Below are 27798 nucleotides of genomic sequence, written 5' to 3' on the forward strand. Positions count from 1 at the left end.
GAGGGGCCAGCTATGTGATCAGGGACAGGAGTTATCTTTGTCCTTATACTTCTCAGACACTTCCTGACAACAAAGGAATGGTAAAACTTAGGACTCTGAGATTCCAATCTCTGCCCTAATGAACAGAAATTCCTCTGCATATTTTCTGCCAAGTTTTATCTTGTCTGCTGCACTCCCCATTCTTCCTCATCACTACCATCTGGTGCTGGAGACATTCCACTTTGTGTTGTCTAAACTGGTTATCAGAGAGTTAATGAGTACCTGGATAATGCAGAAGGGAGACATGCTCTGTCCTTCCCGCACATCCTGTTACTCAGTGGGATTTCCCCCTCTCCTTGGCTTTATTTGTGATGCAGTAAAAATAGATCAGCAGAGTTCCATGCAGTATTGTGAGCAGGGTTTACTTTTAATCAGGCTATGTGGTCTTTTTACAAAATCAGTGACAAAGCTGCTATTAAATACCTTTGAAGTTCTTCATAGCCTCCAACCTCAAATGCTTCAGCAAAATAGATCCATTAAAGCTTTTAGCTAAAAGATAAAGAAGGTGAGTAATAGGAGCTTGGAAACAAAGGTGGCTCTGTTTCCTCTGGAGTGTTGAACAACTCTTTGAAATACCAATGGGCATGAGCAAGCCCAGCCTAGGAAGGAAGATAAGAACATGTTTGGATGCCATCCATTCTTAAGATGAGAGCAACATTCTCACAAACAAAATCATAGTTTTGTGTCAAAACACAGTGTCAAGGCCAAGACTGACTGTATATCAAAAATGGAATTATCTACCAGCTGCTGTGTGGTCTGAGCACCAGCAAGTTGAAAATGACCCTGATCTCTTAAACTGCATGGGATTTATGTCTTATGGGAACCAACTTCAGGAGCATGTCTATCCACAATATGATGGGTGCGATTCAACCCTTTCTCTTGACTGTCCAAACACCTAGAGCTTTTCCCAGTAAGGTTAAAATCAAGAGGTGTCTATAGAAGTGCTAGACCATGAGGCAGGTAAGAGCTGGCCTCTGCCTGGAGACAGCCTGTCCACCATGGGGAGGAGCTCTTCTATAAATCAGTAAAAGTCCATCCAGACAGAAAAAAAAGAAAGCATTAGAGATTAAAAACATGAGGTCATGGGTCGCAGGTTTGCTGTGGATGTGCCACACTAGAACCCTTCTCCACCCCAGCACTATTTCAGTGGGAAATACTCCTCCCCTTCCCATGTGAAACACTAACCAAAGTTACTGCTGGAAGCTCCTTGGAGAAGAGAGTGAATGCAAGGTCTTTGCCTCAGGCTCACTCACTGGGCTTCTCAGTCCAGGCCCCATCACCTACCACAGCCAGTTACCTGTTCACTGGCTTTTTCTCCTCTTTCTAAGCTCATCCCTTCACCTGGGCTGGTTCTTATCAGTGATCTGAGCTGTGTCCTCATTACTCCACAAAGATAGAAGAACAGGATATCCTGGCCACACATTCCCTTCTTCATTCGCTATGTCAGTATTGACTAAAAATCTGCATCCTTCACTATCTGCTCCAAACCAGATCCCCCAAGTCACAGGCTCATGTGGACATTTAGATCCTTCTCAACTTCTCTGTCACTTCTTCTTCCTAATCCAAAATTTCCAGCTGCTCTGTAATCATATCCCTTACCCTGCTCCTATCTTAAACACTTCCATGCTGAATTAAAATGCTTCTTTCTCAGTGCTCCTGGGAGCCTGGGTCACCCAGAGCAGGGCAGATCCCAGCCCTTGGTTCTAGCAGCAGCCACAGCTCTTCATCATTGGGAAAGTCAATGTTTCTCCCTAGTGTCCTCAACTGAGGCAGTCGTAGAGGTGTGGTGGGTTGGGAGCCTTTGCAGTCAGGTCAACAACAGGCCCTGGTTAGCATCACTCTCTTGTGGGTGTAAATGGTGTGAGCATGCAGGATAAAAATGAAAGGTTTGAGCATGTGCTGTAATCTCTTCATAATAATTTCTTCATCTCTTCAGAGATGGCACTTAATTGCTCAGGAGAAGCCTCTGTAGAGTAAACAGAGGGTTGGGTTTTCCTGAACATGTAGAGATTGCTCAGATTGGGGCCAACTTGTAGAAAACTGTTAAGAGACATATAACTGCTGCAAACGACTTTCTATACCCAAAATGTTGCCTTTTCTTTTTAACCTGTACAACAGCCTCTTTCATCTCCTCATTTCACTACAGGAATGAGTTTAGTTTCCAAGAATATGTCAGCAGGAGGCTGAACATCAGCAATATCACCGTCACCCTGAGCTTGAGTTTGCCAAGATCTTAGGACCTTTAACAGGATCTTCTAAAAGAAAGTAGCAGGAAATGTCAATAACAGGCAGAGTCGATGAGCTCTGAGACTTGCAGTGGGGGGCTGAAAGGAACCACAGAGCAGAAAATTTAAGACAGGAGCTCAAGTTCTAGAGCTGCTTAAAGTGTTCTGAAGGCAATGCCAAGACAAGCTGCATATGGAGTTAGAATAAAGAAGAAGGACTGTTAAGGCAGCAAAAAGGGTGTGAAAGATGGACTGGACATCTGTTTGCTCATGATGGGAATTGTGGTTCAGTTCCAGGTAGGAGTGGATGGAAAACCCTCTTCTACTTCCTTAGTGAAGACAAATTTCTCTACTACAAGAGGGCAAAAAATTGGCATGGAGGAAAAGAGACATACATGAAGAGAAGAGAAAGGCAAAATGGACTTTTTTTTTCCCCAGAGAATTATGATGCTTTAGTTGATTTTAAAGAGAAATTTACTGAACAAAATTAATAACTGAATCATATCACTACAAATAAATTCTATAGGCCATTTTCATCCCATTATACAACTTCATCTAACTTACAGTAAGTGATGACAACTCAAACAGCTGTAGAGTTTTCTGACAAGATTCAAATGTAAATATCTGAAGCAAAATAATCAGGACAGATGTGATTTTAGGCAGATTTGGTATGTTGCAAATTAGAGACAGAGTTAGGATTACGTTTTAAATGATAGACAATTTAGGTCTCCGCAAGAATTCTAACATAGGGGAAACAGTGAGATTCAGTCTTTGGGGGATATTTATGTTCTGTTGAAGAGAAGAACTCAAACCATATTGGCCTATTTGGAAAACTTAGTTGTAACTGAAATAGAAGCTAAAACCAAACCATTTCTCCTTTTATACCAGACCCAGAAGGAAGGTAATGCCTGGAATTCAGACCTAGGTTTACTTCCCCTGTCTGTGTAACCATGAACAGATTTAGAAGACATTTCAACATCAAACTCCAATGAAATAAAAAGAATTAGTCTGGGCTTTCATTTCTCTGGATGCAATTTGGGCTGAGTAAATGCAGATGTCTCTGATGTGATAAACACTTCTTCACAGTCAATAGAGAGGAGAAGTAATTTTGTAGGTCACGATTTGTTTCCATAAAGTTCATGTTTAAAATAGGTCAGATGAATCACTGAATAATGTTGTTTCTGTCTTTTGTCTCTAAAAGGAGCTGAGGGCTCTTAGCTCAGTTACAGGAGTGTGGACCCTTCCTGTTTTGGAAAAGTAGTTGACAGCTAAAACTGTTACATTTGGAAGGTGCTTAGACACTGGTCTAGCAACGTCAAAGTACTATAGATAGATTTGAAACGTCAGCCTGGAACACACTCTGTTTCCTCTTAAAATTCAAAGGGATTCCACTCAGATGTGATTTCCACAACACATTGTTAGGACTTCTTCCCATTTCTGAGAATTGTTTCGATTTGCTGGGATCCAGTGGAAGCCATTGATGTGAGAGAGGATTGGGAAGTCCTCAAAGGAAAGTGCAAGCTCTAGTAACCAAGCAGACCCTCGATGGGTCTGTGATGGGCCCCTGCACAGTCACTCCTTTTCTTTTGCCACTTGACTTACAGGCCAAAAACATTTCAAAAACTCTAGCTGAATGTGAATGAAAAAAGGCTCCTGCATCTCTGCTGGCCCTCATGGCATATCTGGAAGAAAGATGTTGGCTCACTCAGGGACTTTCTGAGCTGCAACAAACTACACAGAGTCCTTGGTTATGCATTCCTATTCCTTCCTGCTCCTGCCCCTCTCACCTCCCTCACAGTTTCTCTGCAGCCTCTTCTCTGGGCTGGGACACTGTCCTTGCCCCTGCCTACTCTCCTTACCATCTGGAGACACTCACTTCCCTTCACGCAGTGAATAATTATCCACACACCTGCTCTGGTCGCTGAAAATATGATGTGAACTGGAGTAAGCAGACCAGAGCTGCCTTCACAAGCACATTCAATGATTTTGTCCTCTAAGCAGGAGATTTGTTTGCCACTGCTTTGGTTGATCCTGGGTCCTTCCTCAACATGTGCTCTGATGGCAGGTCTCAAGCCTTTTCCCTCTTTGAAGACACTCACTTTTTGTGCTGTCCTTTATCCAGTGGTTTTGGGAATTCTAAAAGTTTGTAGAATTTCTATATTGGGTGAACTGCACAATGTGCCAGCAGGCCTGACAGTGTCTTTGACTCACACTGTTGGTGGATTTTTCTGGTGTTTTTTTTCTTCAACTTAAGTCTTACAGGAGTATTAAAAGTCTCTCCTGCTATCGTGTCCTTAGCAGCACTCTAACATCAGAGACAGTAATGGCAGAAAAGATTTATTTCACCATCTTGTTCATCCCTCTGCTATTGCACAATTATTCCCTGGGGAGCACTTCAGGCTCTCATCCAAGAAGTTTTTATGTTTAGCTTCAATCTCATAAGCGGCTCTGTGAGCATGATAGTGCAAGGCTCATTGTCAGCCTTTCAGCCATTTCAAAAATTAATTTGCCAAAAGTACAAATAAAAGGTTATTTTATTTCCCCTTCCAGGCAGCCAGACCCATAAACTCTTTGAAACATCAAAGCCAAACTGCATTTCTTCTGGCTCTAATTTCATTAGCCAGAAATCATCTGCAACTGGAAATGAATCTGCAGCTGTGTTGATGGTTTGCAATCCAGAATTAAAAATCACTTCACTTTCTCATTGCTCTGTTAGTACTCCATAGCAGGCAAGTGGGGAGGGGAAAATAGATTGTAATTAATATGGGTAATAATTTTAGAAGAGTGATCTTTATTGAGTAATGTTTGTATGTATCAATATTTCAAGGAACTCAATTTTTAAAAGGCTGCTTGACTCCAACAGTCACTTTAGGTAAGATATGAATCCTAGTTGATTCAGATCAAGTTTGATTATATGTACTGACTTCATTAGTGGTAAGAGAGAGCAGGGACAGGTGATTAGCACAAGTCAGTAATGCAGCAGACAGATTTCTTCTCTTGAGCTACCATGGGATAAGAAACTACTTTTTCTTGTCTGTGCCTCTGTGACACTTCTCTGAGGAAATACTGTTTACTGGTTTCTGGGTTTTGCCTTGTAAATGATGCAGGTGATATGAGGCACCTTTGGGGCATAGGCAGACCCCAAATCCTCATTTTGTTGCATACAGAGAAAATGCATAATGCAGAGACCCACCCTATCCTTGGAGTATAAGACATTCTATGGGATAGTCACTCACACTCAGTCACTGGGCTAGTATGAGGATTAGTTCATGCTTCTTGAATGTATTTTCAAGAGCTTCAGATGTGTAGTGACAAAGCTCACATGGCCAGAAATAGTAAAAACTACTGCAGATGCAATGTGTTTTTCAGACAGATTAACCCAGAGATAAATAAATGCCATGTGGAGGCTTTCCCATTGCTTTGATCAAAGACCAGGGTTTTTTATTGCTTAATTAAAACCCACAGGTCTCTTATTCGCCTCATCCACCCGTCATCACACACAGTTCAGCTGAAAGGGCACTGAGCTTGGAAGGCCAGATTTCCTACTTTCCCTTTTTCCATCACTTGCACCCAGAGCTTGCTGCTATGGGCTTGGCCTTGCTCAGAGGGATTTTAGCTGGGAAAGTCCCTTGTCAAGGCTCAGCTTCTGTAGCACGGTTGTCATGATGAAGAATGGCAGGGCTGAGCATTTGTACCAAGGTTGGAAGCATTAGCTTCTGTGGTGGGATTGTACAGGGAGGTTCACAATCCCACGGGCATGTTTGCTGTCAGACATAGGATGTAGGCAGTTTGGGGGGGCCTGTCTGGATCCTCGGGATACCTGTGTAGAATTTGGTGTTGATGGCTCAGGCTCTGCAGGGTGGCAGAGGGAGAGAAAGACCCAGATGGGGTGTGGGACTGCTCTCTCAAGGCTGGTGCTCAGGCTGTGGGCTGCAGACAGCTCCTGCCCACCTGCAAGCAGCGCTCAGTGCTGCTCAGGTCCTGATCAGGCACCAGAACACAGAAAAACAATTTTATTTTAAAAGAGTCTGTGCCCCTTGGAATGTACTCCCTCCTTCTGGGCTGAGCATTTGCAAAATGTTACTTAATAGAGCCATAATATAAAATCCCAGCTCCAGACGCATGCGGCTCTTGGTCCAAAAATAATCAAAATCTGAGGCTGGAACCACATGCCAGTTTTGCAACTGGCTCTGTGACAGCACTTGAACTATAACCACAGAATCAATCAGCTCAGCTCTTTGGGAGGTTGAAATGCAGGCCAGATTTTGAAGTCTGGGACCTCTCTTCAGTAATTTACAGCATACAAAAAGAAATTCCATAATAAGCCTGGTTTAGCTTCCCTAAAACCTTTGGGTCAACAAAGAAGCACTTGCACATGTTCAGGTCCATTGGGTCCCTCTGCTCTCTTTACGGTGAAATCTTTGCACAAGCATGAAGTGAGATAAGTCACTCTTTTTCAAACTTTTTGCATGGATTTTAAGCTAGCTCCCCTTCTTCTGCCTAAAGAGGGATGGGTCCACAGGAGGGGGATTTGGGTGGGCAAAGAGGCAGCTCTATACACCGGCTGCAGTGACAACCGTGGAGTGAGTGACATTTCTTTTCTGATCTCATTGACGAGCTGTTTCATTCTGGGTTTGTTTTTGCAGCAGTGGATCTCTCCCCTCGCCTGGGACTTCTGGGACCTTTGTCCTGCAAATATTTCAGAACCATAAAAAGCTTGAAAAACAAGAGTAACTGCAGGATATTAAATGCTTGTTGCTTTTAAATAAGCAGATGGTACTTTTACCAAATGCTATCACTTTGGCCATATTTTTCTTGTGCTGTCATTTTTTGATGGCTTGTTTTTACTGTAGAAAAGGTCTGTGAAGCAGCTGCCAGCAAAGCGATAGTAACTGGATAGCATCTGTACATTTGAAAACTTGTTAAATGATATGTGAGGGAAGTCTATTAAAGCATGTTTGTCTGGAGTTCAAAGTTATTTCACGCAGGGCATTGTTCTGTTCCAGCCTACATCTGCCTTTTTTATTAAAACACAAAGTTAAATTATTGTTAAAAGGAGCGCTGGAAATGTTATTGGAACAAATATCACGAGCTGTCACGGGTGATGTGGTGGCTGTGCAGTGAGTCACAGACCTGCCTGAGTGTACATCTCAGCTCTTGGGGAACAGGCTTCTTTGAAGCTGCATCTCAGCGTATCAGCTCATGAAGTGAAGCAGCAATGAACATTTATATCTGTGTGGGATAAAAGTGATGAGAAGGACCAGCTTTTAGAGGTCAAAAAGGCTCCATGTGGAAACACAAAGGATGCCATGTGAAATGTTTCATTAGAGATATTCTTAGCAACTACCAGTTTTCAGCACCACGTGTTTTGTTGCCTGGAGGTAAGAGCTGGAAAGTCCTTCTGCAGCTCTTTTAAGAGGTCATAAATCTTCCTGGTGGGAGGAACAACTACTAAGAGTTTCCCATCCATCTTTTGATTGCCACTAGCCCTTTCTGAAAGTTTTTACAGCTTATCAAAACATAAGTAATTTTAAATAATATTTTGCTATTTAGATACATTTTCAGGTGATGATCTACCTGCACATCATACCAAGAGACTATCAATTTGAGTTATAAATATATTTTGTAGATGATAGCATGCTAAGGCTGACAACATGCCCGAGAAATGGGCTGTTACACTCATGCCTAATTGCTGGATACCTTAGACCTTAAGTGATATATCCAGATTTCCCAAATCTGAACCTGAGATTGATAAGAATGTCCACGTCCTTTTGTCTGAGATGAGCTAAAAGAAACCACAGAAGTGTATGGATGTGTGTATATAAAGCTGGTTTTAGGGTTCTTTTAAATTTTATTTTATTTTTTAAAATTTGTCTTTACCATACAATTTATCATGACATAACACTCTGCTTTTAGCCTGATTATATCTATGTGTAAACCCACTCTTTCACTTAACTGCTTTCTTCAGAACTTAAAACTGGATGGAGTATTGAGTTGGTTGGCCTGGGAACTGAATCCCTCTTTGTCCAGAGAACACCAGATGCCTTTGAGGTGTGCTTGAAGATTGCCTGTATTAAACTGACTTGCAGGGAGGAGGCCTGTGCCTGCTGCCTTGCTCACAGGAAAGCTGCCCACTAGCCAAGGCTGGGAAGGCCAGTGAAGCCTTGGAAGCACTAAGTATGGAAAGCACTTTGGGATGACTGCAGGAGCCATCATTATCTACTCATGGGATCCTCATGTGTGAGCTATGAATGATACTGAAGTGACTGCTCAGTAGGAGTGGGGCTGCTCCACAAGGGAGGAAAGTTGGAAGTGGGGGGTGATCCCAGCACAGGAGCTGCCATCCCTGACCAGGTGCAGTCACCAGTGGGCCATAAGCAGTGACCACTCCTGTTGGCCACCAAGTGGCCATTAGACACGGCAAGATCCGGGTCCTGTCTGGGCAGCCTGCTCAGGAGCAACAGGACACAGAGCCAGAGACAGGACAGGAGACAAGGCTGCTTACAGCATGGGGGCAGAGGGGGCAGGTTGGTCAGGTCAGTTAGCCCAAGGCTGGGTAACTGGTCTCAGAGCCCTGGCCCTGCTTTGTACAAGCCCACCCATTAGTGAGAGGGGCTGCTGGAGGCAGACCCTGCTCTGCAGGAAGGCTCTGCACAGGGTGCTGTCATATAAATCTCCCTGTGACCTTCACACCTGCTCTGCTCCGGTGACTTCTAGCCCTGTCATCTTCGCCTGAAATCTCAAAAGCCCTGAGCCAGCGTCCTCGAAAGTCATTTGGATTCTTTCCACTGGCTTCAGTTTTGTTGGAGCCAGCCAGTTACTGGGATGGGCTTTTTCTGGTCTCCCAGCACTGCTGATGAGTGTGCTGCTTTTTTCACCCACAAGAAAGGCCACAAATCAGTGGAGAGATTCAGGTCAGGTGGCAGCCAGGAAAGTTTGCTTGCAAATGGCTGGAGGGACTTCAATTATTAGATATTAAAACCTCACCATAGAGGGATGGAAACAATTCTATCTGCAAGTGCAATCGGGTCTGTTAGCCAGAAGGTTCTGCTCTGGTTTTGATTAATTCTTGTTCTTTAATTAATCCCTTTGGTTTGTTATCCTTCTTGGAACTTTTCTGGAATAAAAAAGTGACAACTCTACGCAATCAAGGATGTTTTTGCCTGGCTCAACCTGCATATGTTTGCATTTGGCTTTCCTTGGCTGCAGGGAGAGCAGTGAAAGCCTGCCTCAAGTCATCCAAGTACTGCCTGCATGCCAGGGACTGCCCTGGGCTGGCCATGCCCCAAGGGAAATGCTCTGCCTTATGGGAATGATCCACACACTCCCCTTTGGTCTTCCCATGAGGAACAAGCTGACCCAAGGCTGGACTGGAGCTGCACCCCATATTCATAAACGAGAGGGTTTGGGTTTCTGGAGCACCAATTCCCTTTTCTGCTGGGGTCCTTGGCTCAGGAAAGTCCCCTCTCTATCCTTGAGCTCGATAAGTAGAAGGGATGGGTTTTCTTTAACAGGAAAAAGCCACTTGGCTTTATTTGTTATTCTTCATTAACCTTATCTCAGTCCTCTTTATCCTCCTTTCTCCTGTGTTGCCTGGTCAATGTAGTTCTTAATACTTCCTCTCTTGATAAAGATGTCTTGTTCAAAGTGTATTTATATCATTAGTTCCAACTGCCTTACATGGCAATGCGACCCTTTGTCATCGGCTTGGTTGCTGTTTTCTCAGGCTCAGTCCGGGGGGCAGGGTTATAAAAGTGCCCCATACACATGGTGAGGCCCATCCCTTCCCAGGAAACATCTCCAGGCTTCAGCCTGTGCCTCAGCAGATCATCCCTGTGGGATCACATGAGGTCGGGGAGGCTGGGCTGCATGAGGGGAAAGCAATGCCTAGTGCTCAGCTCTCCAGCCCTGGCTCCTCAGGAAGCTGGACCCCAGGAATGGTAATGCAAAAAGCAGAGATGAGATCTGACCACCAGTTGCTTCCCCCAATACTGTAATCTTCTTTCATTTTTCAGGACTTTGCCTGGTTGTGCTCTGTTGAACACACTTGTCATAGTGTTCGGTGTCCTTTGCAGTGATGGTGACACCGAGTGCTCTGGCTGTTTTCAATTACTGGGACAGCTTTGCTCAAGTGTCACACTTGCAACATCACTGCAGGCTCTTGCTGGGCTGCAGCAGGAGCCTCACCCTCTGTCAGCATTCTTCACCCTTTCAGACATTTAACTCTGAGAACTTTGGGGCTTATTTTCCTTCTCTTCCTGTCCTTTGTTATATAGATTAGATATGGCAAGGAGTTTTGTGAACATAAGCACTTGATTTCCAGTGTCACCCTGCAGAGATTTAAAGCACTATGCAACAAGAGCATGTGGCCAAACTTATGGTACAATTTTCTATGAAAAATAGATTGTGAAAATTGAGAAATAAAAATCAAGGAGACAGAAAAGAAAAAGAAACAAAACCTAAAGAATTCTTAAAAATATTTGGAAGCTCAGGTCAGTTCTAAAATGACTAGGAAAGTCATCTTGGCCATCTAAGATGGCCAGGGAAGTCTACAAGAAAGGTAGAACACAAGTTTTGTATATTTGGTTTCTGAGATTGGCTTTCATGGAAACAGCATGATACAAAATTGTTTTGGTCAAGAATCTCAACACCTATCTCACCAGCTCAGTGCAAGGTAGATAGTCCAGGCTGTCAGTGTTAGTCCTGACTCCATATTCCCCTGGCTGAAGTTCTCACTTGGGTTTCAAGCCTGTTACTTGCAGATACAAGGCAGAGTGAGGTAAATCTTGCAGCTTGAGGATATGTTGTGTGTTGTCCATGTGGGCAGAAACTTCTGTCATTTTGCTTTGGGCCAGGATGCTCATCTCAGGTTTGTTCAGGGGTACTTGGAGAACCTCAGCTTCCTTGCTGTGAAGAAACAGATGTGCAAGGGCAGGAGTGTGGTATGCATTGAGGAGCAACCTCTGTATGGAGTTGTGGCTGCTGAGCCACAACTGGTTTAGACATAGCTCGAGACATCCTGAGTCCAGTTACAAGGATGGCCCATATTTTGACATCTGGTGTGGGGTTCAGTTGCATGCTAAAACACATGAGTGCTGGTGTGTACATGAGGCCTAAGTGTCTATGCTCCTTTTATACTCAGTAGAAATCCAGGTAAAGCACACCGTGGAGCCTTCTGTATAATTTGGTGTACCCTGAGTCACCTGGTAGTTAGCTGAGTAATTTCCAGACTCTATTCACTATAACTTTACTAGAGTCACCATCCATATTTACTGTAATGAGAGCATAGTCCCTAGTTCACATACAGACATCTACAAGTGGTTCTTGAACCCCACTCCAGTTCTTTTGTAGTGCACACCTCAAATGCCAGTTAAATTTTAGGAAATTTTGTAGATGTCAAAATTGATTATTGAGATTATTTTTTACCAAAGCATCCAAGAATAAAATTATCTTCTAGGCACCTGAGTTCAAGAGGTGTTATTATTCTTGACCACTGTTGTTATTCTCAGATTTCACCCTCAGTTAGGTTTGTCTGGTTCTGGATATGGAATAGAAACCTAATACCAAGCTTTGCTGACTTCTCTATGAATACCGTAATATGTGACTCATGCTCTTTGGCAAGGATAAGAAGATGGATTTAAAATATGGTTTTGTATTTCTTTTGATTTCCAAATCAAACCTAATGGAAAAATAGTATTTATCCCTGCACTTTATGTGTTAACTGATACAGTGACTTAGTTGCAATAAAAAAACTGTCTCATTTGCTATATCCAAAAAAATCCTCAATATTTTTACCAAGCATTTTTGAGTCTGAAAAATCTGCCTAGGTTTCTCGTTACAGCAGCCTTTTCTGATTAGCCCTGGCAGGAGAATACTTCTCTGCTGTCCTGGTGTCCTAAAACCAGGTTTGTGCTACCTGAGAGGGTGTTTGGGATGCATCTCACCAGCGGCTGGCAGGAGCCATAAAGCTTCTGACCTTTTAAACACCAAAGCAAAATCCAAAATCTCTGCTTGTAAGTATTCACAACTTTAAATCTCAGGCTGTGTTTTTAACCTTGTCTTTAATTAGACACCCGGGTAATATCAGAGCAGAAATAACCCGGTGTGTCAGCGACGCCCGCAGCAGTAGACGCAGACGCTGTTTGGCAGCCTGGCTTCCTCCAGCACTCACATTCCTTCTGTGTGCACTCACCTTCCCTGCTGGTGTACAACACTTCACCCGGGGCTACAGGGTGGAATAGAGAAAATCTGAAAGAAATTCATGAAGAAAAGTGCAGCTTGGTAAAGCTGAAGCTGGCAGAGTCAGAAAGAAAAGGAGATGAATGTTTCATCTATACAAAATATTTTCTAAACCCATGTCAGACAATGTTGGGTTGCTCATACTCCAGAAAATGGGATTTGATTGTTGCTTTTCACTCCTGTGTCCTGTTGCCATGCAAGTCAGGGCCTGCAAGTCACCTCAGAGATAACACTCTCTCAATTCTTTCAAACTACAGAATTATCCTTCCTTCTGCTCTCTGCTTTTCCTTCTAGGTTACACCAACCAGGCAGAGGTTGGTGTAACCTCAGCACTACGGCAACCTGGTCACGCAGCTTTTGGCTCAAATCTGGCTTCCATCTCACCTGAGCCCTGGCAAGGGACTTCATGTCTGTCTGAGCTCTCCCAGGCAGATTTATCCTCAGTGACCTGGCCTGAAGACTGGAAGTCATTAGTCTGTCACACCATGCCGGCTAATTTGTCCTTCTTTGCTGGAGGAAAATGGAGTGTGAAAAGAAGGCTTTTTGTCCAGCTTTACTGAGCAGGACATTCACCTATGAAATACTTCACTCTTCAACATTAATCTCCTTGCTATTATGAGGATTGCCTCCTACTATAAGGACTTTGAACAGTGCTTATCTCAGGGGAATGCTAATCTGAATTACTCTCTGTAGGTGCTACTCTAAAAATGAGTAATTATAATACAAAGTTTTGCAAAGAACAGTAACTTAAAAGCCCCTGCTTTGCATATTTAATGTCATTTTTCATTCCCTAGTGTTTAGGGAAGTTCAGGGTTTTTTTCTAGTGGCTGGTTTTAGCTTTACTAGGATGTTCAGTATGTGGCATTGTCCCAGAGGAAGGCCTTTTTAAGTCTGTGCAAATGGTGAATATACTGAAGGGAAATAAAAAGCCTTTCTCATTTGCCTTCAGATGAGGAATATTTATCAAAAGTAAACTGAAAATATTTTCATCCAGACATGACCTTGCAGCTGAGACAAAAACAACAATTGTTTAAAGGGACAGGGGCTGAGTCACCTTTTGAGAGAACTGATCTGGACAGGAAGGGTTTGCCTAATTTCCTAAAGGTGCTCAGGGAGTCAATTAGTCCAAAAGCCTCTAATAGCCAGACTCCAGTCAAGAGAAAAAAAATGCTTCTTTTTTTGTCTTGAGCTTTATCCCAGCTTTTTTTTATCCCTTAAAGTAGCACCAATATCTCAGGAAACAAAAGTGGGCTTGACCACTGCTACGAGAAGCTCCCTGGGAGCCTCAAAGCTCATGGAGACTTGAAGCCTGGAGAAAACAAGTTGACTTGGACTTATATTGTCTTTACATTCAGATTCAAACAGGGAATCACAGTGAGTCAATGAGAGGTATGGAACACTGAGACCTCATCCATGGGGAAATAAGGGAATTTCTTAGCTTGCCAGAGAATATATAATCACAGAACCATAGAAAGATCATCTAGTCTCAACCCCCTGCCATGGGCAGGGACACCTTCTGCTAGACCAGGTTGCTCAAATCCCCATCCAGCCTTGAACTACCAGGACTAGGACATCCACTACTTCTCTGGGCTACACATTCCAGTGCCTCACCACCCTCTGAGTAAGGCATTTCTGACTAACATCTAATTTAAAGATGAAACAAGATGCTTTTAGACACCGTTGTCCTGGGAGTTCTGAGGACTCCAAGCTTTTCAGGATGGGAATAGCAGGATTGGTGCAAGGTCAGTGTCCAAGTGAGCGCTCTACAACTTTTCACCTTTTTGCTTGAAATCATCCAAGCCATTGTTGCCTGCAAAGTGATTTGCAGTGATGCTCAGAGGTGCTTGTTAAAGCGTGTTTATGCTCATTGGCTCTGGACTTGCTGTCTCAAACACTGTTACACTGATATGAAGGTGAGGTCCAACCAGGAATATTTCTCAGACAGGCTCCAGGCAGAAACCGTGGTTTCAGCTGTCACCTCCCTGCTGAAGAAAAACAATTGGAACACCCCAGTGCTGGGGCCCTGCTGCAGCACTGGTCCCTCATGGTGCCCTGAGGCACCCCAGAAGGCAGAGGAAACCCCTCAGAAATGGCATATTAGTCTTACAAGAGGCCACAGCCAACAAAGATTTATTTTTTATGCCAATAGAGAAGTCCTTATGTTCCTGATGAAGTATTAAATGTTTCGTGTTAGTTTTGCCTCTCTTACTCTCTGAGAAGTCAACTTCCACAGACAGCAAAAGAAGAAATAAAACTAAAAACTGTAGCCTGAAAAGTTTCTGAATATGTTTGAACAGGAAAGAAAAGAAGCATCAGCAAAAAACCACATCACAGTTCATAAATGAATTTATCACACACAGACCAAAGCAAGGCAAAGAAGAAACCACCACTTTGAAAATGGGAAAGGACAATGGAAATGGAAAGGAAGGAAAATGGGAAAAAATGGAAATAGAGAGCAAAATTGAAAATTCTCACAATATTTGGGAGAATTAGAGATACTGAGCCAGGTGAATATGCAGCCAGGACTGAGCAAATATTTACTGTTTCAAATCTGGGCAAATTGTCTGTAGCTGCTATTCTTTTGAGCCCAAAATGTCAGTTTAAGCTAGGAAGCCTAAATGAAAGCGGGATGAGGATTAGGATTGAGGTGGAGTTTTGTTCAACTGAAAGCATGCAAAGCTTGGGGATTTTGCATATGGTGGCTATTAAGTGACTTTGGAAGCATGTAAACGTGTCTGGCCCTTGCTTATACAACAGATTGAATTCCTGTGAGTACACAGGACCTCACCAACTGACTTGGTTGACTAAAATAGACTTGCCCTGCTTCTTCTCCTTGAGAGCACTGCAGGGAAAACATGGGCAGAAGTGGGTTTCTGGTTTATGCATTAGAAACACTTTTTTTTTTTTTTTTTAATGAGTACAAACATTACTGGTGATGGAAAAGCGAAAGAAAATTAAACACAACTTACAGATCCAAGTTCAGTTTCAAGACTGCAGGAGGAATGTTTGGGGTGAAATCCTGGACCCACTGAGTCATGCTGCTGGGTTCAGTGAAACCATCCTTGACTTTTTGTGAAAGTGATTGTCCTTCTTCAAAGACAACCAAGGCATAGATAACTCTGACTTATTCTTGCCAGTAGCTGTGCAAAGGACAGCTGATTTTTCAATTGGAAATTTGTGACTTACTCAGGTTTAAAACAATCAGAATTCATTGGGCAGAAAAAAAGATTCTCTTGGTCTCAGATGTTGAAATGTGTAGAGACCAGAATATAACAGATATACAGAGAAGGCAGGCTGGAAACCCTTCTCTTAGGGATCCCTTCCCCTTCCCCTTCCCCTTCCCCTTCCCCTTCCCCTTCCCCTTCCCCTTCCCCTTCCCCTTCCCCTTCCCCTTCCCCTTCCCCTTTCCCTTTTCTCATAGGGATCACCCATGGGAATAACCACATCCAGCGAGGCTGTCAGTACATCATTCCATAAGAAAGGCCCAAAGGGTTGGTTATGTTCTTCAGCATGCTGGCTTTCAGTTTTTTTAAAACTTTCTGTTATGATGCCATGTGGAACTAATAAATTTCCTTTTGTTTACAAAAATTTCATCTTGGACTGTATTTTCACTTTGATTATATTAGAAATGACTCTTTTCAAAGACTCATCTCCATGTGACTCTGGGCCCTGCTTCCATGGCAGCCTTCAGCAGTGTTGTGGCTGTCCTGGCTTCTACACAAGCTGCTTTGACTTGGCCCCAGTTTGCATGGCTTCAACTCAGCCCAGTGGTATCCCACACTGGTTTCACTGCTAAAAATTAAACATTCCTTATGTCATTTGTGGCTTTGTCAGGACTTTTGTTTTCCAGTGATAAAGGGGATAAGGGAATGGTGGGGGACATAGGGGAAGGGAGTGTTTACTGGCAGCTGAATGCCTTCCTGGCCTTGTCTTTGCTTTCCCTCACACACACTTTGATTTTGCTAGCATTGTCCCTCTAGAAACATGTTGCTTCTTGGAAACTGATTTGCCTGTATAGAGCAACACAGATCTCTATCATTCTCCACAGAATGTGGAGCTGAATGACATCTCTTTTTTGGGATGATTGTTTCACACTCTTGTACCATATGCAATTTACTGAGTGAGGGTTAGGTTGTGTAGAGCAAAAGTAACTGCTGTAAAAAATACAGTTATTGTCAGAGTCACACAGAACAACATGAAAGATACTCTAGACTGCATTTAATAGCATTATTTCCCAATACTGTTAATTGGACACTGGTCCAATCTCGCTCTTTTGCTTTGCTCTTTTCCACTGTTGCAGAGGGGCTGAACACTTGCCCTGAGAATGGGTGCATGCACTGGGAGGAGGAGGTAAAGGCTACGAAGGCAGCAGGGATGAAGCACTGTGTCACTCCAAGAAAGACTGGTCCCTGCCTTCACTCCAGTTTGAGTATCCAATTAATTGTAATACTTCATGCAAGAGGGCAGGAAAGAAGAAAAGTGGCTTGGATCCATATTCTCTCCCTACCTCTTTGTGTCCCAGACTCCTGCTGAATACAGAGTGGCTGGCATCAAGAACTACGACCTTCAAGGCTGCTAACAAAAAACCTGGTGTCTTATCTGATGGAGACATGGAGAGGAAGGGCTAATATTTAGATTTCTACTAACAGTAGTAGTCCTTCAAAAGACTCGCCTTTCACCCAGACTACAAGTAACAGCAGACTAAAGGTGACTGGCAGACAGCATAGAGAACCACTTGACATTTTCATTCTCAGTGTTTGTCTTTCTATTAAGAAAATATTTTTAAAATAAATACTTTAGATTTGAAAGAGACCCTTTTGATATGATTAAAACAAGTCTCATAGACCTGACATGCTCGTTTCCTGTCACAAGACTGAGGATACCTGCTGTCAGCCCAGATGTTTTCTCCAAGCCAACAGTGCAGGATGAACTTGTCAGCAGCCTCTTGTTGCACAGATCAGTGGAGCAGGGTGCCTGACAGCTGGGGCCCAGTTAGCTGGCTCCAAAACCGGGAGTGTGCTGGGCAGAGGACATTGCACAGAAGCTCATCGGCCTTGCTCATGGCAGGGTTTCTGAGTGAAGCAATTACGCTGATGCCAAGGTCATGTCTGCACTGCTCTGCACCCCATGGATGTACAGGCTCAGTGGGTGCTAAATCATGCTCTCCCTGCAGTAATTCATTGCACCAAAATCTGCACACTCAGGTAGGACTAACAGGACCTCCACGGTGAGGAAACCACCCCTGGGAATGGCCTGGCAGGAGACACCCCTGGGATATGCTTGAAATAAATGAAAAGAGGAATGGGGTGAAAGAACAATAGCTTAGATATCATAGAATCACAGAATGATTTGGGTTGGAAGGGTACCTTGGAGATCATCTCGTTCCAACCCCTGGCTGTGGCCAGCGTCACCTTCCACTAGACCAGGTTGCTCAGGGCCCCATCCAGCCTGGCCTCGAACACCTCCTGGGATATGAACAGATCAGAAGTACCCTATGAAAAAATTGTTTCTCAGATGGGCTTAAACCAGCAGTAACAGCACAGAAAGCCAAAACTTGCAAAGCAAATGTAGGTCGAAAGTAACTGTCCTGCTTTCACCCCTGCTAATGAACAGAGCAGCCATTTCCTGCAGTAGCTGAAGTGATTTCCAAGGATAACCTAGGCAGGGCATTTCATGCTAATCTAATCTGTGAGCAAGGGCTATCAGACACTGACACCCCCGTTTGCCAAATTCAGACTGACTAATGCTTCCCTGACCTTGGCTCCTGTTACCATATGAATCTACACAGCGCAGGAGAATTGGCAGCGTGACAGCAAGACAGGCACTTCATCTTCAAGGCATTTTATTTAGCATTCCTGTGAAAAGTGGGGGTATTAAGATGCCTAGTTTTCAGAGAGGGTAGAGGTGACAAAGGATTGTGCCCTGGGCTGGGGGCCTGCTTGCTTTCAGGGGTGGAATTCCAGCTCAGGAATGTCCTAAAATGAAACCCTCTCTGCATCTCCGTCTTGTGGTCACAGAAACGACAGCCTCGTCCTTTTCTAATATTGCAATGCTTTTTTTCCACCCTCTTATTGGAAAATAATCTCATCAAGGCAGGAATCACCTTCATTTAATGTCTTCTCACAGCTTCTGTGAGGCTTTAGTCAGGAATTGTGTCAAAGCACATAGCTGGGATTAACTCCTTGGGCTCCTTTATCCTAATATAAAGCAGAATTTGGATTGAGATCTCCAGCAGGGTGGAGAGCTTTTTCTTAAATTTCTTTTAGGAACTGTTCAAGACTCTAGAACACCCAGGAGAAGAAATTAAAAGAAAAATATCAGAAGGTCTAAAATGGTATTTTTAATCCAGGATATTTTCACAACGGCCTGTTAGCACTGTGATCCTTTGCCTGCTTTCTGGGGCAGAGGGAGGCAAGAATTTGATTTCTTTTTTTTGGTAAAGGAATAGTACACACTGTTTCCTTCTGCTGAAAATAGTTTTAACATGAATTAGACAAAAAGATCTCAGAAGCAGACTTCATGTTGAACCAGAGATTTATCCTGTGTTCCAGATAGAGAGGTGTCACCATGCTGCTGTTTTTCTCTTTGGCAGAGAGGCCAGGATCCATCCAGGGCAGCTGCTGTTGCTGCGTGTCAGAGGCAGCCTCATCAAAAACTCTTCCTGAGTGGAAGCAGTTGGGTTTGCTTCCAAGGCTTCCTCCCTGGGCCTCCCAGAAACCAGGCTGGCCCTGGCTTAGCTTTCTTTCTAACAAGTGAACCAGTGAGGGAAAAATAAAAGCCGAGGTGTAAACAGAGTCTTTTCTTTTCCTCATATGATCCTGCAAAGCACTGAGTATTTTGACCCCGCTCTAATAAAACACTCCCTTAATGCCATGCACAGAGCAATTCCTTAGAGTTCACTGAGTATTCACTTAAGATTATGCAGATTTGGGTCAGTACTTTGCTGAATTCAGCCCAGGCCCCTGACCAGCAGCTGCGGGGAGCAGCTTGTCTGTCCCGAGGAGCGCACAGGCGGCTCTTCCAGCCATGATACAACCATTTATAGCTCAGGCTGGGTTTGATGCATTCATGGAACTCCCTCTGGTGGATGCCTTCCTGGGATTTTTTTTGTTGATGGAGCTCCTTTGCTGAGGCCTTTTTCCTAAGGACAGATTGTTAGTGGGAAAGGAAGCTTTACAGTTTTTGTTTTACAAACTAGGATTAAGGGGTTAGATTTCCCTGTAAACCACTGAGACTCTTCAGCATTGAAGCCCAAGGTTTTTTTGTTAACTTCCTCTTAGTTTTCCTCCAACCTTTGTGATGCTCAACACTACTGTCACATCGGTATAAAAATACTAACCATTAATCAGGTCTATATTTTTCTGGCTGAACAGGCACAGGTCCTGGTCTGCTCCCAGCTACGGCTTCTTTTCTGAAGGTTAATGGCAAATATAGAAGCAAATCCCAGGGAAAGGGAGCAGTGCCCATGATTCTTGATGCCCAGGGTAGTACACTAACCACTAAGTTGTTTCTGTTCCTCCTCTGGTTTACTCCTGTTAAATTACTTGCCCAGTGGAGGAAAGAGTGGAAACTTCAGCCAGAGCTGCAGGCTGCTAGTGGTGGACTTGGTGGGATTTGCTGGTGTGGCTTCCCTCAAGCTGTGCTGATGGTGGGCAGATATGCAGAGGTCCTTGAAAGTGTTAGAGCTGCTCTGAGGTGTCCATATAGATCTTTGGCAGAGGAGGAAATGCAGGCTGATTATGTGCCAAAACAAATCCTTGCTTTCTGTAAAACCAGGATACCACAGGTGTCTAAAATGGAAGCAACCAACCCAAACAGGTTAATGATCAAGAAGAATCAGTTATGCATTTGCTGACTTTATTTAGTCACAAACAGTTAAGGTGGGAGAAAAGGGTTTAATGAAAACAAAATACAAACCACAAACCACAGAATATCTTCTGTATATCTCTTCAAAAGTGTTCTGTTGTTTTCACTGCTGCAGTAACTCATTTCATTGATCAGTGGTCTAACTTGAAGATGTACTATTTAGACACCAGACCTGAAAATTAATCCATATTGATTTAAGAGGTGTGTTATTCTATATCTCAGCAGCTTCAAAATCTTTCTTTTGGATGACTTGGTGAACTTGGAGATCCGTAGTTTCAAGTAGCAGACCTCTGAGGACCTACAGCAGATACATTTAACTGAGAATTCTTCTTTAATGTGTGAAGAATTGCCTTATATTTAACAAGAAAATATGGAAAACATTGTACAAATTCCATTTGAAGGTTTTTTTTTAATATGGTTATATAGTTTGTATTCCAATTCTATACCTACAACATTTAGGGAACAATCTTTTCTGTCAGACAGAATTGAACTAACCCAGAAGTGGCAACAGTAAAAAGAGTTATGCACTGGGTCATGAGTAATGGGAATGTCATGGAAAGTATGGAGTAGATGGGAGGAGGTGAAAAACAAAATTAAGGCAGGTGAATTATGAGAATGAATGGTCTACATTCTTAGTCTTGGCCATGATGGGGACTTAGGGCCATAGAAGAGATTGAGAACATCTTTCGCAATGGCTGGAGGACTCAAGGTCTGTGGGAGAGAGATGAGGAAATGGGAACACTGGGTAGGGAACAGCTGAGGTTACCTCTGCATTGCCTTGGAGTGAACAATAGTACACCATGAGCAGGATTTCTGATCCCCTATGTATTTTTATGACTTCCCATTCTTTTCTCCCTTATCCATTCTGCTATCACTAATATGGTTTCAGTTTATAACATTATCTCACTCTGTAGCTTTCATTGGTTTAAGAGCCAAAAATCACCTTATTACTGTAAAGAAAATATATCCAAGAAAAACAGTTGGGATGCACAGCTCTGTCAGAGCTAGCATGTGAGCTACTGGACTGGAACATAGTAAACCTGCTCAGTGAAATGCTAGGAGCTACAATTCAGATGAAAGTAATACAGTAAAAGAAATGTTGGCACGCATGAATGCAAGTGATCATTTCTCTCCTAATTTTGGTTTGAAGATTTTCTAGGTCGCTGAATTTTGATTGAGTACATTGCTATTTTATGTATTTTGTAACACAGTAGATTTGCCAATGACAGTCTTTCATCTGATGGAAATTGTCTCTTCAGTTGTCCTGTAACACAGATGCCCAAAAATACTGAAATACATACTTAAGAGGCAAAACACATCATACATCTTTGACTTGGCAAACAAACATATCAGCTCTAATCAAAAGTTGTGCTGATCCATTGCAGGTGAAATTTGGCTATGAATAATGGATTTAATTTCCACAGCGATATACAGGTCTGCATGCAGAGCTGCACTGCTTTCTGTTGGCCCTTTACCAGAATAAAAGTGGTCCTGGCTCTTTTCTTCCTTGCTGCTGGATTAAGAGCACTAGATGCCCAAGGGATGCAGATCAGATCCAAAACCTGCCTGGCATGCATTGCTGGCAACTCCACTCATCAAAAAAATGTGGATTGGCTCATGCTACATATGCAGATTTGCAAAAATAAGAGTTTCTCTTTCAAATTTTCCTCACAGGCATTTCAAGTACTCCACCTTCAAGTTTGGTTTGTTTTTTTTTTTTTTTGTAAAAACAAAGACCAGAATGGTTTGGGGTTTGTTTTAAAGATGAGAGAAGACATAAAAGAAATGTCTGCTGGAGGGGTAAGTTTGTAAGAGGGAAAATACAGCTGTTGTTTGCCTCAGTGAATGTGCCAGTGGTAAACAACACAGCTCTCAAAGACCTGATGCAGGCTGGTCTCAAACAGCCACCACTGGGATGTCTGTGCTTATTTATCCATACTTCTTTTGCATTGTGAGCTGCAGGAAAAGTCCACAATCAGCTGTTCCAAAAAAAAAAAAAAAGCTTTTCAGCTCTTCCTTGTCCATCTTAAACCAAGAGGACCCAAAAAGAGACATTGCACTGGCATTTTCTTCTGAACTTCGTTTTCCCATCTGGTTCTGGGAACAACAAAAATATCTGCTGTCAGAAAGCTTCAGATTAATTTTCTCTATTTTATTCAGATGTGGGTTTTTTCCCCCACAGTTAGCGTGGTTCAAACATGGTACACTCACTGATTAGGACATGAGTGGGAAAATATCACTTGCATGGCCAGAATTATAGCAGCTGAGAGGTTTTTTAACCAGTTAGATAGTTGTGGCTCTGAGAGGTGCCCAGTAGCACCTTGGTTACATGGCAAAAATGAAATGGTTCAATGGCAAAGGAAAAGCAGCACATGGACTTGAAAGCTCTGTTGGTAACAGAAATGCGAGCACTAGTTGGCACTGAGTTTAAGATCAGAAGACCAGTTTAAGATTAGAAGGCCAGAAGATCACTAGATCATCTGTTTTGACCTCCAATACGATGCAAGCCGTAGTGTATGAAGTGTATGGATTTCTGTGTATGGAGAGCAAAGTCTTGCCTTTGGAGTGCCAAAAGTGTGTCCAGTTTGTCATTACAATTTCAAAAGATAATAAATTCAGACAATTCTCAAGGTCCTTGGCTCTTCCTCTCTCTCACCAGGCGAGAAATATGGTAGCAGTGGCAGAACTCTGGAACCCCAAATCCATTTTCAACTGTGAAAGCAGAGAAGTGTCAACAAAAATGCAGTAAATCAGATAATAACAGAGGAAATGCCGAGGAATGCCAAGTGCTACTGAAAGTGTTGTCTATAGAAGCATTTAATCAGAAAACTTCAGAAGAAGATTCACTATACCTGGAAAAATCAATTAAAGATACAGAAAGTGCAGTGTGACAAAACACTGATGTTGGATGAGGGTGTGCCTCTTATTAATCTCTGAATAGCATATCTCCTCTACAAGTTCTGGGACTTCTTCTTGCAGATTCTTTTTGTCACAGCTCAGTAGATCGTCTGATGAGGTGAGATTAGACTTGTTCTTCAAACCTGCTGGGGTCAAGTCTTCTGTGTGGTCCTACTTGGGCAGCTTTGCAGCATCCAGAGCAGATGTACCTCAGGAAACACAAGTAAGCGCTCACTGATATGATAACGGTGACAATGATAATCACTGTAGCACCAAGAGCTGGTGACACCATATCTTCCAAAATAGTGTCCTCCTGCTGTGAGGAAGGGAAGCAACCCTGTGTTCTCACCTGGTGATGACAGAGCAGTCACAAATCAGAAATTGTGTCAGGAATTCAACAAAGCCCAAAACATTGGTGGTACTTGAAAAAAAAACCAAAATCCCATGAAGTAGGACACACTAGCATTTCTCTCAGTTAACATTGAAACATTTTCAGTGCACGTAGGAACACCTGAGCTAGTATCTCACAGCTTGCTTGCAAGGAATATCAAGAAATATGCTTTTTGAGGGCACAATTAATTTGCCCTATTAATATTTGTTAATAATTAATATGAGATAAAGTGTCTCCGCAGACGGTTGAAAGGAATTTAGGGGATGACTACAATGAAAATAGATGGTTGTATTTAGTCAAATGATTCTCACACCTGATGTCTTTTATTCTTGGCAAAAGAAAACATAAACCACTATTGAATCTGATTCTGTGGAAATATTCTTATAGATGGTGCAAGAAAGAAAAAAAAAGGTAAACATTATTGCAGTGAATATAAGGATAGGCAACTATAATGCTTGAATTGTGAGGCCTTGAAAATAGTTTTGGTGATGTCCGCTTCCTGAGAAAAGTTTGACATACTTTGACCTCAATTTATCTTAATCAGTTAATTTGGGCTATCCATGACCATGACAATGACCCTTACCCCGGGGTTAGATACTTGCTCTATGCATAAAAAATTCTCTAGAACTCTGGACACCCAAGATGTGTCACTTGGAAATCTGCTCTAGACAAGTGATATTATTTAACTGGATTTTTGTCCATGATCAATTCACAAGTGGTTTTTTTCTGAGAACTCTGCTCAAAATCAGCTCACATGTCTGGCACCACCAACTATGTCACTCTTTTTCCCTCTTATCCAAATCAATGCCAGGCACCTCATGCTTCAGAGCTCTCTGGTACTGTCCCCCACGACGGGCCTCAGTCAGGAGCGTGCTGAGCATGTTAAGCACATATGTGCTCACCCTGAAATCCTGTGCTTGGGTTAATAATATGACTAGATTGCTTTAAAATCTGTGTCTGAGCCTACATTCTGTTTACCTTCCCAAACCCTGGTTTATTGACATTTCTGTGGAATTCACCCTTAATTTACAGACAAATCTCACACTGGCATGAATTTTTTAAATTATCTGATCACTGTCACAAAGAAAGCCCATGCTGGATGCAGCATGTTTGCCTCTCTGCCTAAGCAGTGATATGTCTGATTTTTGCACAGGAAGCATGCATACTTTCTCAACAGAGATGGGATGATTATACAAGACCTGACTGCAGAACCCTACTCCCAAAGTAAGATTAGAAACAAGATACACACTCCATTTTTCCTGTTTGTTTTTAGCCTGAAGCTTGTTTCCTTTCCTTTGGAGCAGGTGATTATTTACATATATATCTATATAAACATATATATTGAATTCTGCATACCTATATCTCTCTGTTGACTCTATTAGCAAAAAGAATATCAAGCTTCTATATTTTCCATATGGAATTTCATGTAAATTCAAAAGACAGCACATCATGCTTTCTAAAGGACATATCCTTATATACATTTCCATGGGGAATCTACCAAAATGAGGAAACAGGAGCTTTAAATAGGATTCTCCTTTGAAATCTGCCTTAAAATCAGCATTTAAAGCCAAAACTTTTTTTTTTTTTTAAAGGGGTCAGATTTTTCCACTCTTTTTCTTGTGAGTAGAACAGTGACTATGATTAAATTTTTTTGAAGTCTGAAATATGCTGTGGGATTTATTGGTGTTTCTCTTCTAAGACTTTCTTCAGGGCTCAGGCTATTTTAAATGGGGGGTCTGGAAGTGCAGCTACTACTCCTACTGTGCCCATATCCCACTGATTTTAAGATCATACTAATTAGAGGTTCATCCCTGTTATGATGCCAGACAAAACACTCCCCAGCAAAGCCAGGCTGTGAGAATGCCAGCCTTGGTTTTTGCTACAATTGGCATGTTTCTAACTAGGTAAATTTATGTTAATTTCACTGTTTCTTTGTCCTTTTCAAGTGTTTTGTTTTTCCTTGCCCTTTTGTCTGGCCTTGTACATGGGCTGTAAGCTCTGCTGTATGAGCACTCATTAAATGGGAGCCCAGTGCCTCAGAACAAGGAAGGTGGGTGGGTGAATGGGGCTGTTTCTTGCTCCTCAACACAAACAAGCAGCAGCACAAACAACGAGATCAACTCTGGCATTCAAGTGTCAGGAAAACAAGGTCAGTGCAAAACGTGAAGCGCTGCCAAAGACCCCAGGCGGTAACACAAGGGTGGGAGGCATCTGTGAGTGCCACCAAGAGGGCTTTGCCCCCTTTTGTACCATGCTCAGCTGCTCCCAATATGAGCTAATTTTTCACCTAACTCATCTGTTTGCTTCTGCATCTCAGCGACCATAGTGACAAACACATGGCAATGACTCCGGAAGAGGGAATGCAAGAGCACCATGATTGATGGTGTCCATCTGGGCTGCTGCTGCACACCAGCCCTCTCCTTCAGTGCAGAAATGACATGGTAATAGCACATCTGCCCTCCCCACACAGGGACAGGCTCCGGGGCAGCCAGGCCCTCCGCAAAGGCAGAACAGAGGGCTGTGCAGGCGTCTTTCTCTGCAGGATTGACTTTTTCCATTCAGTTATGCTGCCTCCAGTTTGGCAGAGGGACTGCCAGCTCAGATAGCCAGTGCTGGGTCAACTCTTCCTTGTCAGACTGATGGGGAGCAAGAGTCCACAGGAGAGGGAATGAGGTTGACATCTCTGCACTTCAGGCTTCACTTTGCACCAAGCTCCAGCTATGTGTCCTCAAGACCCTCATAGCTCTGCTCTGACTGGCCAGCTCTTGTCTCTCTTCAGGTTTCTTATGATAAAGACAGCTTTATCCTTACTTGTTTTTGTTTCCCATGATCCTATTTACAGTTTATATCTCAGCCCTAAACTTACAATCTTTCTCTGGAATTCCTCTTGAAGACCTAATTCTCTCTTCTTTTGAAAGAAGTCAGCCAGTGCATTCTGAATGGGGTGCAGGGCAGTTCTACTTCAGTTACAGTATTTAAAATTGAGAAGTCCACAAATGTCCTGATTTTCCCATCTTTTAATATAGCTGGATAAAACCAAGCAGCTCTCACACATTTGAAAAAACAGGCTGCTCATATTTGTTGAATGGCGTGTGCTTTGACTATCTCCTTCTCATCTACTCAAAATATTCTTTAAAAATTTTCAGGACAAACCTGCCTTAATGCATTTGATGTGTTAGCATGCAATGGTACATGCATACAGAATTTTATGGGACTTCTGCTGTTTTTTCCTTTTATACAAACAGTGCGCTAAAACTAATCTTCCCCATGAACATATGGAGTGATTTGGAAAGAAGCTGAGATCAGCGTTAGAAGGCATTTCTATAAAAAGTCACTGTGAGTACTGTCTGCTGTGGGTAGGATCAAAATGTTTCCAAATCTGAGTGTGGTAGAGTTTCTCTCTGACTGAGGTTAAGTGCTCTTAAAAGATGTTGCTTCTACCAGGACAAATTGATTTGAATGACCCAAGTCCAGAAAATCTGAGTACCTGGCTCTTTGCAAAGCAGAAGGGATCACTTTATGCAGACGTGCTGGTGGAACACAGCTGCAGGATGTGCGAAGAGTCTGGGCACCTCATGACTTTATCTTTTCTAGTGGCTGAAAGATAATATCAGGTCTGACCTGATATTTGGATCTTCCTAACCCCAAGGAAGTGGAAGTCTGCATGCTGGCTACGTGAGAACTGGGTCTTGTTGCTGGGACTTTGCTGAAACGTGGTAGCAAACAGAATTCATACCCTAGCTCTAGGGAAAAGATTCTGGGATGTTATCTTGAGACTAAACTAGTGATGAATCACTGCTTAAATTCTGAGTCACTGACACTAACATGCTTTTACTGAGACATAAAAAATGCTGATGTTACCTATGAAGTAACATTCAGTAATCATGAAAGAGCACACAGTCCAGAGCTCACCAGCCCTTCTTTCACTCCCTGTAGGTGCTAGACAGTGTGAATAAGAGGTGGAGTCCTGGAAAAGACTGTGCAAATTCATCCTGCAGCACAAAATACACCCTTTGCCCTACACCGTGGAAGTGCCAGCTGCTGCTGGTTTATTGGATAAAATGAGATGTAGGCCCTAACTTTGCAAGTATCTTTGTCAGATAATTCAGTTGGATTCATCAGTTCAGAACTTCATTTCCT

The sequence above is a fragment of the Motacilla alba genome, chromosome 1, assembly GCF_015832195.1.
Source record: "Motacilla alba alba isolate MOTALB_02 chromosome 1, Motacilla_alba_V1.0_pri, whole genome shotgun sequence".
In the NCBI taxonomy this organism is placed as follows: domain Eukaryota; kingdom Metazoa; phylum Chordata; class Aves; order Passeriformes; family Motacillidae; genus Motacilla; species Motacilla alba.